Genomic DNA, 15886 nt, shown 5'->3' with positions numbered 1-15886 from the left:
ATCATATATAAAATGAGGTAGTCGTAGACATAGGCACTGGAGTGAGGTACAAACTTGTGACTTGTTAAGAAAAGGGTGGCTTGGTAAACCTGAGTAATTTTTTCAAGGCAGGTCTTGAAGGCTTTAGCGACTGACTGTGTTCGCAGTTTTTGGTTTACAGCATTTGTTGGTGGCCTATGAACAAAATGTTTGCCCTTTCTAGACGGGCCTGAACAAACGAGACTAGTTTGTTCAGCAGGCATGGTCCTATGGTAATAGCTAAAAGCAGTATTGCCAGTGGACCTACCAGGGTGGAAATTAAAGTGGTGAGCTAAGGTGATTGATTGAACCAGGATTCAAACCAGCTCTGTTGGGTTTCCCTGTCTCTCTTTAAAACTGCTTCTGAAAGCGAAGAGACTGATTTCTCTAGATAGGAGATGGATTTCTCGATCCTCTGCAGGTCCTCGTCGATGGTCATTTGCAGCTGAGAGAGTCCATGCTGCTGGGTTGCGATGGCTGAGACACCCGTGGCTGTGCCAGCTGCTCCCAGGCCAAGCAACATTGCGATGGTTATGCCTGTGATAATTTCTCTTTTGTGGAGTGTGTCAGGTTCCTCGAGAAGATGGTATATCTCTTCGTCTGAATGATACAGGACCCTAGGGACAATCAGAACTTGGACACAGAAATCGGTAGAGTCATTAAATTTGGCAAGGAACACACAAGGACTCACTCTGGACCTCTGGCAAACCCACATCCCAGATGCAGATGGGATCACCCACTTGTTAGTTTTTCTGTTGGGCCTGACAACTTTAGTGCAGAAGTTGCCTTTCTGCTTTGCTAAGGTTGCATTTCTAAAACATCTGCCCTGTCCTGTGATTTGACTCAGGGTGATTCCTCTGCGGGGAGTGTCCCATCTGCACTGGTGGGGGGCACTGGCTGTGGAGTAACTGAAAGGGGTGTCTAAAGCAATGCCTTCGTAGAAAAGGGGGTTTAACATCATAGCAAAGCCAACAGGAGTTAGTCAGGTTCGGTTTGGTTTCGTTTAGGGTTAGTAAGGTAGCTTCTAAACAGGTTGGCTATGTGGAACACAAAGGATGGGGTGTTTGCTGTGGTGATCTCTTTGAACACCTTGTCACTTGAAAGATGTTGCATGATTCACTTAAATGGCTGATGAGGGTAGTGGCCTGGGTCAGCTTGCCCCCCGGCCACAAGCCTCTAACAGAAAAATCGCATAAAGACACTGTGCATGTCTGGGTCTCACCGCCGTGGGACTCTGGGGTTTCGTCTGGCGGTTTGGTGGTCTGTCATCTCTCTCTGGAGCAGGGGTGTATGCATCACGGGGACGGTCCATGAGCGTGTCCTGCAAACAGAACTCACAGCTTCTCATTAGTTTTGTTTTGAGGGTCAGGTTTGATTGGCAGCAGTGGGTGTGCAGCAGTGGCCCTTATTATAAATTTGTAATCTTGACTCCTGGCATAGTAAGGATGTCTCTTCCTATCAGGGGTGGAGAGTTTTGTAAAATGTAGGGGTGGATTGCAACTGTCCGTTCTGGCCCTTTCTTTGTATGCAGCGTTATAGCTACCAATTGGGTGCTTTTCCAAGCTCGGGACAGCCCTCCCACCCCGTTCACTGGGGGGACCTCCCTGCACCGCCAGTGTCGGGGCCACAGTGCCTGCGGAAACATCGGGCAGTCTGCTCTTGTGTCTGCCCAAAGCTGGAGCCCCACCACGTGGGGGTCCCGACTGCCACAGAAGCGGCACGTCCCCCACACCCTCGGGGGCTCCCTCCCCACTTTCATGGCCAGGGCCACCCAGGGGTCCCATTTCGGGGCGTCCCTCGCTGACCCTGCGGCACAGGCGCTGCTTGCGGTGGCGGTGGGTACGAGGGTGCCGTAGGCTGTGTCGCGAGACTCGCTGGCGGGGGTATGAAGTTGGCTGCTTCCTGTGGGGGTATGGGGTATGAGGGCTGCCCGCCCCCGTCCCGTTCCCCTGGGGCTGGGACCCGCATTCCTTGGCGAGATGCCCTTTTCTCCCGCAGCCCCAAAGGGATATTTTTCCCCAGCTGGTAAACTGGGTTGGTTCGTATTGTGACCGCTTTTTGGTGCGGCTTAGAACTTTACTTGGTTTTGTCTTGAATCGCGTTGGCTTTGTTCTCTCCGTCTCGGAGTTCTGGGCGGCTCCCGCCGGCTCCTCCGAGCCGGCGGAGCTGCTGCCGGGTTCCGAGCCGGAAGTCGAATGCCAGCGTACTTCCGGGGCTCGGTGCCGTTTTGTTCGGCTCCGAGCTCGCTCCTCCCCGCGGGGGTGGCGCCACTCCCGCCCCCCCGGCTTGCCGCGCCTCCCGCAGGGGGTGGTTTCTCCCTTATATGGTAGCCGCGCCCGGCGCGGCTGCCGATTGGCTCTCTGCCCTCTGCCGCTCTCCGCCTCTTTCTCCCGCGCATGCGCATTCCTGAAATCGCGCACTTCCCGGGTTTTCGCGCCGAGATCTCTCGCGCCCCGCCTCCCTCCTCGGCGCCCAGCGCCATTTTCAAAGGGGTAACTTGGCCGCGCGGCTGGGATCTCCACCCGAGCCGCGGCTTCCGCGTCTCTGGCTTCTCCTGCCAGCTCCTGCCAGAAGCACTCCGCGCGCTGCTGCGCCTCCGACATCGGGTCGCGGACCGGCGGCGGGACGGGCGGGGAAGCTGCGGTTTCTCGGGGGTTTTTTGCGGCAGGGGTTTTTCGGGGGTTTTTCGAGGCGGGGGTTTTTCGGGGGGCTTCCGTGGCGGGGGTTGGGCTCTGATCTGGGGAATGGGGGGGACGCGCCGGGCCCCCCCGGGTCTCCGCTCCCGGGCAGACCGTCTTCAGGGACGGTCTGTGCTTCCGCTCCCGCCCCGAGCCCGGGTCTAACTAATAAACACGTACGCGCTGCACTCCGCGTCTCTTGCTTTTCTATTGCCCTGCGCGGGGCTTTTTCTACTTTGCCCCATGCCTTAACGCTCTTGCCACTGCCTGAGGATTTCGTTTCCCCGGCCAGTGTGGCTGTGCACTCTTCCCATATTCCCGGATGCATGGCATCCACTGGGCATTCGGTTGCCCCAAGCTCAAGCAGCCTCGCTATAGCAAGATAAAAGTCCTTGAGCTTAAATTCGATACCCCATTGCTTATAACTCACACTCACGACCCTGGCGGTACTGTCCATGACGCTCGCGGGTCCCGGGACGTCTCCCTGCGCCAAGATACGGTCTGACCGCTCCGGCCGCTGCTCCTGTCCAGGCATATCCCGTCACCCGAGCGAATTTTTCCCGGGTTTTGGCACCAAATATGTTGCCTTGCAAAAGACAATAGGCGACCTGGTTCCGGGGGCAGCACGGCGGTCTGGCCTCTCCAGACCGCTCGGGCTATCGACAAAGACGCTTACACCAGTGTGGCGGACGGTCGAAAAGCCTTTATTATCTCATCTCGTGGGTTTAAATAGTCTCGGGGGTCTTTGCTACGTCAGAGGGGGGTTGTGGGGTCTCAGGGGTTAGTCGAGAGTGGAAAACTACTGGGGCAGGTGTGGTCACATGCTTCTGGGGTTAATAGATAACGTGGGGCAGGGAGAGGGGAAAGGGTCTGTCTTTCCGTCACATCCCGTGATCTTTCGTTCGCCTGTCCCTATCTACCACAACCCTGTGAATCCCCAGCCCTTGAACAGTTCTTTGCAGCATTAGCAAGATGACAACTTGGATGGGGATCATCACACGGTTGAGTGGAAGGTAGGTTTTCCTTAAAAAGGAAAAACAAACATTTTTAAAACATGTTAAAAGTTTCTATTTCTGCCGGAAGGAATTCACACTTAGGAAAATTACTCCATCTGGAGGCATCTTCTCTTTGAATCATCAGCTACTTCCTTCTCATCCCCTTCTGTCTGACCTGGATTCTTAGGGTCAAAAGGTTTCGCCCGCTTCTGGGGAATCCACCCAGGGCCTGAGGGAGTAGCCACACACGCATAGCCATGACCCCAGGTCAGGAGTTCCTAGGGACCCTTGGTTTCCCAAGTTTCTGGATACCAAATCAAGACTGGTGGACGGTGAGACAATTTGAACTGATTGCCACTGTTAAAACGACATACCACTGGTGGACTCATGTTTTGAAATGAACAGTTCAGAAAACTGATGATAAACATGGCTTTGCAGGGCTTCTGCTGCAGACACATCCACACAGTTGAACTGCTCTGTGTAGCCAAGACCTACTTGAGCGTCTGGTGTGCACACTTGACCACAGCTTGACCTGTGGAGGTGTGAGGGATGCCAGCTTTATGTTCCACCCTCACTGCCGGACAAATCCCAGGAACTCCTTGGATGCATACGCTGGGCCGTTATCAGTTTTGATTGTTTTTCAGATCCCCAACACTAAAAAAGCTTGCACTAGGTCTTCTTGGCATGCTTAGCCTTTTCTCTTGCATGGGCAGAGGCATACACTGTCCCTGAATATGTGTCAATGCTTACATGAACATATTTGAGGTGACCAAAACTAGGAATGTGTGTGATGGCGGTCTGCAACACCTCACAGCAGCCAAGGCCCCAGGGGTTTACCCCCATGCCCATCAATGACACGGCCTGGAGCTGGCTGTTGGGACAGGTGGCCACAATGGCTTGAGCCTGATTCCGTGTTAGCTGGAACTGTTGGATCAGACCTGGCACATTTTGATTGTAATGTTGGTGACTCAGCTTTGCCTGTTGGAAGACATCAGGGAGACGTGCTTTTTCGACTGGTGCAGCAAGGGAGTCTGCCTGGTGATTCCCCTCTGCAATCTCACCTGGCAAATCAGTGTGTGACCTCACATGCATCACAAAAAATGGATGCTCTCAGTGAGAGATTAAATGAATCAGCTTTGAGAGCAATCTGAAGAGATGTTCATTCTCTATTTCTTTGAGCACGGCCTGCTCCGCTCTGGACACTACCCCCGCCACGTAGGCAGAGTCTGTTACCAAATTAATTGGTTCCGAGAACCTCTCAAAAGCTCTCACCACTGCAGCCAGTTCAGCCACTTGGGGGGATCCCTCCACAAACTCGACATCAGCTTCCCAATGCTGAGTCTGTGGATTTCTCCAAGTCATCACCAAATTGTGGGAAGCCCCAGATGCGTCCGTGAACACTGTGAGAGCCTTGAGTGGTCTCCGACTCCTCTTTTCCCGAGGAATGAGGTCAAATTCCTCATTGAACAACTTGTGAGACGGGGCATGGACTGATATTTGTCCCCTGTAGGTGTCCAGAGATAATTGGAGACTGGCGCTGCCCTGGAGCAAATGCTCAAATATTTTTGGTCAGTCTCTCAGGAGAGTTCCTTCCCTCCTCAGAAAGTCTGACCAGAAGGGGAATACATGCAAAGTCACAACCATCCAATTCACATAGTCTCATCCTGGCCTTCCAAATCAGCTGAGCTATTAACTCTTGTGGCTCAGTGATGGTCTTGGACCTTTGGTGGGGGAGGAAGACCCACTCTAAGATTAAGAGTGAATCCTTCTGCCCCTCGATCCATTGGAAAATCAAACCATGCAAATGTGGCAGCTTTCCTAGAACAACTACATGAAAAGGCATGTTTGGCTCACACCAATGAGCCTGCCTCTCTGCAAACCCAGGTATTTGCAAGGTGGCATCCTTTGAACTTCGTCTTCCTGCAATTGAAATCCAGCAGAGGTTAAAACCTTAACCACTAGGTCAAGCGTGTATTGGAGTATAGAGTCATTGGGAGCACACACAAGCACATCATCCATGTAATGAAGGATGATGGCATCCTTTCTCTCCGCATGTACCGGAGACAGTAATGAGGCTCGGTATTGTTGGCAAATGAAAGGACTCGATTTAAGACCCTGAGGCAAGACCTTCCAGTGATAGCGCTTCATTGGGGCTTCCCGATTGATGGTGGGAACCAAGAATGCGAACCGTGGGGCATCTTCGTCGTGCAATGGAATTTGGAAGAAGCAGTCGATATCTAGGACAGCCAATTGCCAACTCGAGGGACCATTGTTGGACTAGGCTGTTGGGAAGGATAGATAAACATGATTGTCTATCAGAAGAACCGCAATAGTACAGCCAGGATGAATATCATGCCCCCTACTGGCTGGACAATACTCTTACCCACAGAGGGGTCCAAAAGTCAAATGGACTGCTCCATCTCACCCCCCAGAATGTATGGTTCATCCCACACCTGTAACCCTCCCCTGAAACATCAAGTGCCTGTAACCCCATTGGCCCAAGTCTTGTTCCAGCCCACCTTGAAGCCCCCCTTGATAAGGGGCCCCTGAAGGGCCAGACCCCCTCTTGGATCTTCCCCTCCCCTCTTGGAACTTCCTCCTCCTGGATTCCCTGCTCCTCCCTTTGTCTCTCCCCTCCCCCATCACCTCAGGCCCAGCCACGTGCTGTGTCTAGCAGCTTGAGGCAGGGCCTCTCTCCATCCCGAATAAACCTTATCCTCCAAGAGCAACCAGCAGAGATCTCTCATCTGTATCCACCCAAACCGTCCGTGGAACCCATCAAACGTCTTTACATTAGGCATCCCTGGTTGGAGTGGACCCATGTCCTCTATAATTTTGTTCATTTCTCGGAAATCATAGAGCAACCTTTACTTGACCTTCCCTGGTTTCTTTATTACAAGGACTGGGAAATTCCAAGGGCTATCTGTCTCTTTTATGTGTCCTTGAGCCAATTGCTCCTCCACGAGCTCTTCAAGTGCCTTGAGCTTCTTTTTACTCAAAGGCCACTGTGCTACTCACCTTAGGGTATTATCCAACCACTTTAACTTTTGGGTAGGGCTCCCCACAATTGCTATTTCCAAAAATCCTACTATGTCTTAGGAATGACCAATTGGACTCCCCACTGGGACATGGTGTCTCTCCCCCACAGGGGGGCCTTATAGTCTGCAAAGAATGGACGGACACTTGCCCATTTTCCATCGGGTCCCTCAATTTTCACAATGCTTTTTGAAATCTTAGCCAATGTGGTCAAGCAAGGGACTGAAATGCAGATGAAAAATTAAAATTTTATAATTTTAATAAAGATTTGTAGGGAACGGTATGTTTATTTTTATAGAGTTGGACGCATGTGGGGACTTTTTGCTCTTCAATGGACATGTGTACTCTTGAGAACTCTCTGTCTTTTTTTATTACTCTTACTAATTTTTTATATTTATAGAATTTTACAATAGGTTTATGTGTATTTATTCTGCTGATTTTGTGTTATACTTACAGTTAGTTACAATTGTACTTAGTTTTTGTCAGAAAATATAGAAAGAATTTTTGGGTCACTTTGCTTTTCTTGTTTTAAGGTTTGAGGAGTCTTTTTTATTTCTTATTTTTTTTAGTGTGGAAATTTTCATTTTTTTCTTTTTGGCTAGGGCAACTTTGCTACTGATGCAGTTACTAGACTAAATAGCATATTTTACTTATGTTAGTAAGTTCAAAGTGGTACATTTCACTTAAATCTAAATGGATTTTTACTCTGTCTCATTCCCCCCTTTCCCTAAGATGGCAAGTAAATTCTTTTACTTAATGCAAATTTGTACATTAGTAAGTGTCTTGTAATGTTTTATTATGTAGATTTGTCTTACTAGGTACAATTACAATAGTACAAGGAGTTCTTAAGTATATACAATTTTTATTATTATATACAAGCACAGTTTTTTGATTAGTGGTTGGATGAATTTTGAAGTAGTAGATAATAGTGGTATTGTGTGTAGTAAGTACTAAAGTAGTGGTTACATTAGAAGTCGGATTATAGGTTATAGATGTTTTTTACTCTTGCTTGTATGATCAAAGTTGTTGTTGTCTGCATCCAAAACTGTGCTTGTATAAAACTGAAAGCTAAAGACATGTTATCTTGAACTATACTAAGTGTTTTTACTATTTACTTGTGATTTTGGACTTTGGGTTTTAGGGATAACTGTAGGGGTTGTTTTAAGTTTGCTAGTCTACTTGTTCTAGTGGTTAGTTCTCTTATAGATTTAGTATATTGATTAGAGTTTGGGATTAAGGTTATTGAGTATTGTTTTGGGATAGAGGTATTTTAGGATTTTAATTACAATTATACACAAAGTAATTTTATAAATAAAATTACAATCTATTCCCCTCCCCCACAATACATTTATTTTGACTGAATAAGTTTTAGTCTTAGTTTATTGTTTTTTGGTGTTAGTTTCTAAGGGGTTTTTGGGGTTTGTTTTATTTGAGTGTGGTGGATCTAGGTATTTTGTTTTTTAATTTTGATTGTGGTGAGGGTGGTGAGAAGTATTTGGAATGGTGTCTTCTCATTGTGGTTTTAAAGTTTTTTCTGTAAGAGACCTAACGTATACTTAATTTTTAAGTTGTATGTTATGTATTGGTTTACTTAGCTTTTTGCTCTGAGTTCTAGCGACATGTAATATTGTGACTGGAACTCTAAAACTAGTATTATTTATTTTGGTTACTTTGACAGTTTTGGTGGGGAACATTTCTGGTTACTTTGAAAATATATTTGTTAATACTTATAAATACCGACACTTTTTTTTTAATGGGGGTTTTGAAAAGTTAATTTATTACTGCTGTCTCGATCTATGGCCTCTTAATCTGACTAAGTTTTGTCTGGAGTATTTTTGGGGTTAGTTTGGAGGTAAGGATTACACTGTTAGTTTACTTGGTATATAAGTTCTTGGTAATGATTTTTTAAATTAGATATGTGTTATAAAAAGCTTGCGGAAACTACTATTTTGTTTTGATGTACTCTGTAACATTGGTAGTTTTGGTCATTTTGGGAAAGGAGTTATACTTTATAAAAGTTTTTAAGTAGTTAGGCTCCAGTGTGTTTTCTGGTGTTCTTCTCTTACTAGCGACTACACGTATGGGAAGGGATTTCTAGTTCTTTTTTAATGGTAGTTTACTTTTCTTGGTTATATATATATTTTTTTATTAGTATTATTATTTTCTGGCTTACTTTTAAAGGAAATCTGTCTATAATTACTTTACTTTTTACTGCTTTTTTTTTTGCCTTCTATTTACTAGCTCATTTATTTTTTTTTAATTCTGAGCTTACTTTTTGGTGTGTTTTAATATGCATATTTCTAGTATCTGGTTTAATTTTTGTGTATGTCTGATCTTCTTTCTTTGTGAGGTCAGCAGTCTCCTCTCTCTCTAGATAGCTCTATGTGTGTGCACAACTCTGAATGTATATCTAGAGTCTGTTATTTCTAAGGTATGGGATAGTGTAATAATTTTGGCTTTTTGTGCAGAGGTGCTTGTTGGTAAGGGTTTAGATTTTATTACTTTTTTGTAGGTAGTGACTGTATATCTAGTATGTTCCTTTCTATTGGTAACGTAGTTGTTTTCATTACTGAACTAGGTTTTTGCATTATCCAAAGGAGTGTTTTTTAAGTTTGGGTGGTTGGAGTAAGTAGATTTAGTAGTTTCTGGGTAATTGTGGTGTACTGTTTTTTTTTTATTTTTACTGAGAAAAGAAGTTTGATTGATAATGTTAGTTACTTTTTTAATATTATCTTGTTTTACTATGATGGTTTGGTACTTTCGGAACTTTTGTGGTGAGAGCTGGTGGTTGCTCTTTACTTTTAGTACTGTGGACACTGTGTGGGACACTAGTATAGTTAATTTTTGTCTTAGGGTAAACTTGTGTGTTTCTTTATTTAGTATGACTGTTATTACAGCTTTGAGGTAGTTTGGTTATTTTTTGGCATTGTATCTGGTTGCTTGGAAGCAACTGTCTTTTAGTGTGAATTGAATTCTTGAGTTACATGGGAGAATAGAAAGAATAGATCACTTACATTTGGAAGTGTTAAAGTTGGAGCTGATATGAGGGCACTCTTTAGCTGGTGAAAGGTCTGTGTGGCTTTTTTTGTTTATTGGAGATTTTTGTTTGACAAAATTATAAACACACAGCCGGTACTACTTTGTTATGCTTGTGCTTTTTTTTTTTTTTTTTTAATACTCTGTATTTTTTGAGTTTTTGGAATTTTGAAAGGTTTCTTTTTTCTTTTTGTGGAGTTTTTTAAGGTTCTGGATTTTTGTGAGTTGTTTTTTAAACAGAGTGGGGGATTTTGAAGTCTTAAGGCACATGGACCATGTGAGCTAGGTTTTGTGCTCATTTTTAGGGCTTTTCTATTTAAATGCAAAAATTTTTGGGCTGGCTTTGTGGATAGGGAGGCAAAATAAAGCATTTTTTAGATCTAAAACAGTAAACTAGGTTAGTTTAGGTGTTAAATAAGTTAGTAAGGTATATGGATTTGCTACTACAGGATATAAATATTTTGTTATTTTATTGACAGCTCTTTATTTTGTACTATTATTTATTGGGTTGATTTTTTCTTTATCTTTTTTTAGGGGGTACTGCTTAATTTTCACTGATTGTGTTCTTTCTTTAAGCTTGATTATTATTGGGGATGTTCTTTGTTTTCTGCGGTACATTAGAGGTTTATACTCCTAAAATTACTTGTTTTAATATCTCTTAATAATTTCTTCTTTATTTTTAATGGCTGTTAATGTTAAACTTAATACTTCTATGTACCTTTGATCATTTACTTTTAGAGTAACTTCTTTATTCTAGAATGTTTAGTGAGTTGGGTATATACAAAAACTTGTAAATACCTTATTGTTATTTTAAAGGTTTGTAAAATTATGTCTTTTTAGACTGGCTAGTTGTTCTTTACACTACAACATAATTATTCTCTACAGGTACTAAAGCTTTATTTAAAGCTGAATATATGGCCCCTGTATCAACTAAAATCCCACCCTTTTCTTTTCTCTTGGTCCCACTGCCTCTTGCAGATTGGTCTGTTACTTCTTAGTTTTGGATGAGATTGGACTGCTAGGAGGGGGATGGGTTTGAGTGGATATACTTTTAGAGCTTGAGTATTTTTCTTTTTTAGGGTGGTCCTCTTCATCTTCTGTTACCTTAGGAGGAGCTTTTTACAAATCATGTATGTTTTTGTGTTTAAGGATGATAAGCTTTGTCTGATTTCATATATCGCTGCTTTATACTGCATGTTGAACAACACATGTGATTTGCGGTCTCTTTGCTCTGTTTTCTTTTTTAAGAGTTAACACTAGTGGGTGAGAGGGAACTCTGAACCCACAGTTACTCTGCTATTTTGGGTGGGTTTTTTTAAGGTGAAAAACATATTAACATACAAGACTTTATTTGTTTTCCTGTCTTAAAATAGCATTGGTTGTAATAAGGTATTATAATTTTTTTCATTTTCTGAGATGCCCCTACTGGTGTTTTTTTTCTAGTGAGCCCCGCCCCCCCCCCCCCCCCAACCGCCAGAGGGGCTAGCTTGGGAACTTCTTTGTTCCGGTTAATTCTCACTTTTTATACTATTTTGTTTCTACCCAAGACTCGGTGGTATTTTCTCAGTTTTTCTCACACACAGACCTCTAGGTGGTAGGTATAAGATAGGATCTTCTACACATAAGCTTTAAGATCTCAGGTTCTGAATTGGCTTGATTAGGAACTTTCAATTTACACTTGGGGCATAGAACAGTAAGACTAGTTTTTCTCACAAACTCTGCATTGTAATAGAACTTACAAAAGGTGCTAGCCTCTCAATGCACTAAGAACTCCCAGGAATTGCCTGCAGGCTATTCCGTTTATCACTTTAGAATTTCTCTTTTATTTAAACTCTCTTATACAAAATCTCAGTCTTTTCTAGTTCTCTTTTCACTCAATCTAATGAAAGCATTGTTTCTACTGACACTTATTTTGTTCCCCTGTAAAAGGCTGTGCCTGTTACAGCAAAAACTCTGATATGCCTACAAACACAGAACTTTCATCTTTATCTCAAATTCAGGAGAGTTAGGGCTTAAGTTGTTGTGAGGGAGGAATTGTTGAAATTTTTTAAATTTGCTTTACTACAGTTAAACATAAATTACTATACTGTAGCTTTTCTGCATAAAATGCTACACTTGTTGTAAACAAAATCTTAAAATCTCTACAAACACAACCATACAATCTCGAGAATCAAATTACTACAATGTGAGGGAAGGACCACACAAACTTACTGGGGAAGGGGGTATCTCTTAAAGTGCCCACTTTTCTTAACACAACACAGCATTTACTTCTCTGCGGGGCACTCTCTGCCCCCACAGCTTAACCTAGCTGGTGCCTCGGGCTTCTCACGTCTGTTTCAGAAACAAGTAGAACTTCTCCCCCCCTGCGCTGCAGGTACACTCACTCGTTTGCCTGTTCACTCTTTTTATACACTACGCACTTACATGACTACAAACACATTAACACATTAACCACACAATGTCTGGACACTACAAGCACACAAACTTCAGGTTCACTCGACTCACCTCCGGAGTCGCTAGCGGCTGCTCTATCGGAACAGTGAACCCGTCTCCAGTCCATCTGCCCTATCGGATGGGCTGCCTGCAGGCACAGGAATGAGGCTGTGTACTCAGACGTCTCTTGAGTGACTTATCAGCAGTCCTGTCTCTCTCTCCCCCCAAGGCTCTTTTGATACATACTGTTTATCTGCACACTAGCAGGTTGTTCTCTGTCTCTGCAGGTGACAAGACGAGGCAGAGCAGAGCCCCTCTAGGGAAATCCTCTGGGGTGTGCTAAGGAGGTCCGTTCTCCCCCCTGCCCCTGTGAGGACAGAAAACCTCCAGGCTGGCTCGCCATAATGAAACAGAGATGAAAAATTAAAACTCTATAATTCTAATAAAGATTTGTAGGGAACGGTATGTCTATTTTTTATAGCACTGGGGGCATGTGGGGACTCATTGCTCTTCAATGGACATGTGTACTCTTGAGAACTCTTGATCTTTTTTTATTACTCTTACTACTTTTTATATGTATAGAATTTTACAATAGGTTTATGGATATTTATTCTGATGATTTTGTGTTATACTTACAGTTAGTTACACTTGTACTTAGTTTTTGTCAGAAAGTACAGAAAGAACTTTTGGGGCACTGTCCTAGGGTGACGTTATGGTGTTTGTATCTCCAATCCTGTGTTCTGTTTACGTTTGATATTATGTTCTGTGCTTTCAGAACTGACTCTGAAAGTGAAGGTTTGTTTTGCCTTGTTATCATCTGGTTCACCTCCCCCCATGGTCTGCTGTCTAGAAAAGGCTAGGGCTGGCTGGCTGGCTTTGCTTTGCTTGCTTGCTTGCTTGACTTGCTTGCTTTGCCTGCTTTCTTGCTTTGCTTGCTTCCTAGTTAGGTTAGCTAAGCAGTCCAATTCTTTCCCTGGACTGTTGCTTTTTCCTTTCCTCTTTCTGAATACCATCCAACCTGCTCTGGACTGGGATCTGGGAGACACCAAGGAACACCAGGAGCCTGCATTTTGTGATCTGCAGCAGCCATCCCCAGTGCTGGAGAGCAATCCCCAGCGTCCAGACCCAGGCGACCACTCCCAGGTAAGACTTTCTGGATTTGTTCATCTCCTCAGAGGGGTGAAAGAGTTTTGTTGTCATCTGATGTTGTCAATTGTTTTGGTGCTGGGGAGTGCTTTGTTCGTTGAATAAACAGGTTCTTTTCCACTTCTCTCTCAGAGGAAACTTTTCCCTGAACCAGGTGGGTGGGGAGGGGCCGTGGGGGTTTATTTCCTGGGGGCTCCTTTCAGAGGGTTTTCCCCAAATTTGCCCTAAACTAGGACAGGCACTTTGTTTGTTTTAAGGTTTGAGGAATCTTTTTTTTTTTTCTTATTTTTTTAGTGTAGAAATTTACATTTTTTTCTTTTTAGCTGGGGCAACTTTGCTAGTGCTGCAGCTACTAGACTAAATAGCATATTTTACTTATGTTAGTAAGTTCAAAGTGGTGCATTTCACTTAAATCTAAATGGATTTTTACTCTGTTAAATTTTTACTCTATCTCAGGACTTCTTATAAAATAAGGAATGCTGGACAGGACAAATGCATATCAAGCCAATATGGTTAATACTAAGTTCTCCTTTATTGTTTATAAGATGGCAGTTTATATACACTTCAATATAGTTTAAAAATGGTGAGCACACTCTCATTGGCAAGCAAACATTATTTGTCTTTGTCTTAAGGTGGCTAAAGTTTCACACTGCAGACCTATACTAATTCACACCCAGAAAGCCCATTGCTCTGTGCTTCCACCTTAAGGTAATTTCTAACTGCGCCACAAACTAATTTCTTACTGAGTCAGAGGCTTCAAAGGCCTCACCGAGGCCCATATCTGAGGCCTAGACTGGGGGTAGCTCAACCTTCACTCTAAATATAAATCATGTCCTCTCTCTCTCTCTCTCAGAAATCCAGCTACATCTTTGCCAATGTGGTTCCTCCTATGCCCTGAAGTTTGCCTGCCACAGGTTGCAATTCCCAATGTGATGGCCACATGGTCTTAGGTATTACTGTGATGTCAACACCCATGTCCAGGACCCCCTCCACATGAAGGCGCTCTGACCCATGGGCTAGGTTGCATGCCATTGAGGGCTTATTCTCTCCCACCACCTCTGCCCAGTAGACTTCCAGTGATTTTCCTTCTGCTGTGATTTCTGCTGGAATGGGAATGGCCTGGTCAAGAATTTGCCCCTTTTCTAGATAAAATGGTGGGTGCATGCAGCATGCCTACAACATATGGCATGTTATCTTTCCCTTAGTGGTCATGGGAGGTACCTCAATTTCCAAGGGTGTGTGTGCTGTGTCCCCAATAACAAAATACTCACTGTCCAGTCCCATGTGGTAAACCGTCAGGTCCTGTGAGCTGTTTGACAGGTCCACTATAATGACTTTCCAATCAGTAGATCTGAAATGAAATGCTTTGGTAGTCACAAGCCAAAATCGGCCTAGCAGCTGCCAAACCTTGTTAGTTGAACATTTGACATTTTTATTTTTCTGCCTCCCCCCCCCCCATGGGTCCTGTCCTCCCCCTTTTTTGTTGAGGGAGAGGCATTTGCCAGTGTGGGTCCCTCTAAAAATATATCTTTGCGTGTAGTTGTAGTAGAAGTGGGTACGCACTGTAAATTCAGTTTTTTTGTTTGTTGGACTTTTTCTGTTTCTGGTTTAGAGGGCAAGTTCTGGTGAAATGTCCTGGTTTCTTGCAATGGAGACAGATGATGTGCTGCAGCTGGTCTGGTGGCATTGGTTGTCTCCTTGGACCTGGTACCGCAGCTGCCGCAGGCTGAGGGTGTACCGATCCTGTATTTCTGTCAGGAGTACTGAACAGTTCTTCTTTCCTGGTGCAGGTTTCTATCATCTGTGAAAGACTAGGTGATGGCTCAAGGGGAAGGCTGAGAATAATTCTATGACACGTCTCATTAGCATTTCTCTGAGCCATTTCTTTAATCAATTCTGCCTGCACCACTGGATCTTGTACTTGTCTCTCCACTTGTGTTCTCAGATGGTCCACAAACTGCAAGAAATTCTCTGAAGGAAACTGTTTAATGTTAACATAACTGCCCTTAATTTCAATTGTTGGTAGCTGATAAACCATTTTTTCTTCAACATTACAGATCTTATCTAAAACTGACTTAGATAACACTCGAGTTTGTTTTTCTGGACAGTGCCAGACACCTTAACCACACAGTTGGTCCTTTGTGATGCGGTTACCATCATTGTCATTTGCTTCATCAGGAGTTTTTTTAATCTCATTTAATACTGCTGTTAAAGCCGTTTTCCACCTGCATTCCCACAGATCATACTCTGAGGGAGTTAACAGACATCTAAACAAATATTTGATATCATTGGTTACCATCTCATTTGAATTAAAGGTTGCCCTCATCATTCCTTCAAAAATCTCACTGGATCTCCCAAATTCTCTCTGTATTTTGCAGATCTCCTTTTTATCTTGATAGGATAATGGCTGGTAAGCCCTGGTGCCATTTCTCCTACCAAGATAAACAACAGGTGCTACAGAGGGTATGCTTGCATCAACATTTTTCCGAGTTGCTAAAAATTCTGCTGCTCTTCCAGTGCCCAGGGAGGCAGGAGGTATAGCTT

Source organism: Taeniopygia guttata, chromosome W (assembly GCF_048771995.1).
Source record: "Taeniopygia guttata chromosome W, bTaeGut7.mat, whole genome shotgun sequence".
In the NCBI taxonomy this organism is placed as follows: domain Eukaryota; kingdom Metazoa; phylum Chordata; class Aves; order Passeriformes; family Estrildidae; genus Taeniopygia; species Taeniopygia guttata.
The sequence above is the reverse complement of the archived record's forward strand: the minus strand, read 5'-3'. Positions refer to the sequence as shown.